General features: G+C 41.8%; 1 long non-coding RNA gene across 1 annotated transcript in view; it reads left to right on the plus strand.

Moving 5' to 3' along the window:
• Positions 1–3,067, plus strand: part of LOC113490409 — a 25,795-nt gene that overhangs the window by 5,422 nt on the left and 17,306 nt on the right. The window contains exon 2 of the long non-coding RNA XR_003400231.1: positions 2,280–2,283. This is a non-coding gene — a long non-coding RNA (uncharacterized LOC113490409). The remainder of the gene's footprint in view (positions 1–2,279; positions 2,284–3,067) is intronic.

The following is a 3,067-nucleotide window of genomic DNA, read 5'->3' on the forward strand; positions in this document are numbered from 1 at the left end:
CGGCCCCGGGCAGCCGCCGCGCCTGCAGGTGTGGGGGCGCGGACGCTGAGCACAGAGATCCACACACTCGGATTTCCAGATAGAATACTGTGCAGGCATGAATGCCAGTTTTTAAAATGCCGGCCAATTCCATGGGACCAGTTGATACCTATGAGCGACTGCCTCCAGTACAGCTGTTGTAAATGAGTTTTGCAGCCCGTCCTCATTAGTGCTTTCTGTAGATCTTCAATAACAGAAGAATGCAGTCCTTCCCAACGTGGCTGATGTCCTGGCTCATGGCTTACAGGAGCAACAATCTTTCTCACCATGTCCATATCCCCTTTCGTCAAGGTTTTTCGCCTTAATTGATCTGAGGAAAGCAGAAAAACTCAAAGGAGTGCTAGCCCTCAGGCAATGTTATCTAGATAACGTTCTTACAATAACCAGGATAGATAGTAAACTAATCCCTGACTTTGAGATAAAGGGGGAGACATACCAGCTAAAGGACTTTCTGGGACATCTTAACTGACACAAAAGTTCCAATTAACAAAACAAACAGGTAAAGACTGACTCTACAACCTGGAGAGGAAGCAAAGGGCCAGAGAGTATGCACAGGAAGCCAAGTTGAAAAATTCATGAAGAGGAAGGAGAAAACTGGACTTTGCTTAACAGCGGGACACTGTGAAGAGGACCACATACTTCTCCCCTTGAATAATTCTAACAATCACACCTATTCCCCGAACTAATTGTAATAACCCAGCCCTTCCAAATTGTAATAAACTCTTGTAACTAATTTGCTAAGTTAAGCAAGGTGGGTACGATAGGTTTGAATGATCTGTAAGTGTTAAACCATACTATCCTGCTGTCTAAAGTATTGTAAAAATAGAATATGGTACCCTGTGTGGGTTTTGAAATGATTTGCAGTTACTATAACCTGTATTACAATGAATGTTTTAATATACATGGATAAAACATGAAGTATGCCATTCTGTTGGAAAAATGTAACTACTTCTCGGAAACCCCATCACCTAGAGATAACATGTAACTGCTGCTGGAAGAAAAGCCCACCAAAAGATGGCATCATGAGGCTTTTAAAAGATCCAATAGGAGAAAAGCGCACCAAGAGACCAAGACTTCGAGACTTTCAAAGGATCCAATGGAGAAAGAGCAGGACAATCATCTGACAAGAGAGGATTGGTTAAGACAGTGGTACAGGAGTATAAAAGACGCTGCTTTTTAGAACTCTGTGTGTGTTTTGGTGGAGTGGAAACTCCCAGCACACCCTGCACTGCTTTGTCTATTGTTTCTCACCCTAAATCAATTGAACCCAATTAAAAATATATTTAAAACTGGCTCGTTTGATTATAACAATTTGGTGACCCTGACGTGATCTCGGTGTGCTTTCCTGGATTGTGGCTCCTCGAGGGGCGCCCCACAGATTGTGGCTCGAGAGTAGTATTCTGAGTCAGTCTCCAGAGATCAGTGGTCTAAAGAGAAGCAATAGCCAAAGGAATTGGAGCTCCAAAGGAAAGACTGCAGTATCAAATACCCGTAATTCTGGTGCACAAAGACCCGAATGAGGACGACGGAGTCGTGAGTATAAGGGATACCATTAAGTTGGGTGGAACTCTGTTCCTTGTGCGTGACAGTGTGATTGAGGTGGAACCTCATTCTAGAAACGAAAGTAGTTTCGGAGCCAGAATTTGAGTTTCAAATCAAGTGTGGAAGTCTTCTAAATGTTACTGATTTTATTAACAACTGAAATTAAATTGTGTTTGATTTTAATAAAAGTATAGAATTAAGATATATTTTGGTAAAAATCATTTTACATTTATTGTATTTTTAATCTAGAACCGACTGCTACTCTAAAATCCCCTGTACAGCCCCATACCAAGGCTTAAGGGACTGGTCATAATTGTTTAATGGGAACGGTTAGAACCTAGGTAACAAAATATGAGGTAATTTGTAAACTGATTTATAATACATACATAGGACTAGAAGAATGCAAGTAGTTGTCAAGGTGCAGGATTAATGGGAACTGAGGGAAGTAACCATAACAGTTTGCAGGTACCTGCCAAGAAAACTGTGTCCTTAAGCAGAAGGTAATTCTGGCAGAGGGAGATTGCAACCACTGACCCATGGACCACCTACTCACATTACACCCCAGAGCCATTTCTAGACATTTCTAATCTTTACTGCGCAGATTCGGAAATAGGAGGAGAATATGTTAATGATTTCATGGAAGTTGTGTGTTTATGTATGAATAGTTAATGAGTATGTATGAGTAAGTTCTATATAAGGTGTGTGATTCTGGTGCTCGGCACGTGTTGTTGGTGAGAGCACTCCTCTACATGTCTGGCCATCAATAAAGAAGTGTCTGCTTATCTGCATCACATTGGTGTCGATAAGTTATTTTTATCCTGAATTTCAGGGACATAACTGTGGTTCCAAACTCCCGCGAGGGATTTGGCCTGTGAAGGACTGAAGCGGATCCTATAGGACTCGTGGGTGGAAGCACGGGTTCTAGGGGTACGTGGGTGGGTAGAGAGATCAGCCCTCCGCAAGACAGTCTTACTGGTAACCAAGGGCAAGAGGAATTGCCATAGAAAATTTCCAGGGTGAGAGGAATTGCTGTAGAAAATTCCCAAGGGACACGTAGGTAGATAAGAGATTCAACTCCCTGGATCCAACCCCCTACAAGGGTTGTAGGACTTGCCACAGTTAAACTTCCAGATGGGTCAAAAGGAATCAAAAATCTGGGACCAGAAAAAAAGGAGTAAATTACTGGATATACCACCAGATAGTCCACTAGGCATAATGATTAGAAATTCGAATGACAGAGGTCCTAGAAGAGGAAAAAGTAAATTAAAATTAGTCCACTATTGCATGGTTAAATGGCCAAAGGAACCTTTGAAACCACATGTCTTCTGGCCTACTTTTGAATCTTTTGAAGACTGGATTTGCCAGGCTTTAAATACATATGTTAACTCAAAGAGCCCTTTTAGTCAAGAAGAAAGCGATTATGCTAAATTGTGGATCAGGACTTCACGTCCTTATCCAGCTTCAATTCTTACACTAAAAAAGGAGG

Source organism: Athene cunicularia (genome assembly GCF_003259725.1).
Source record: "Athene cunicularia isolate RWA chromosome Z unlocalized genomic scaffold, athCun1 chrZ_part4, whole genome shotgun sequence".
Lineage (NCBI taxonomy): Eukaryota > Metazoa > Chordata > Aves > Strigiformes > Strigidae > Athene > Athene cunicularia.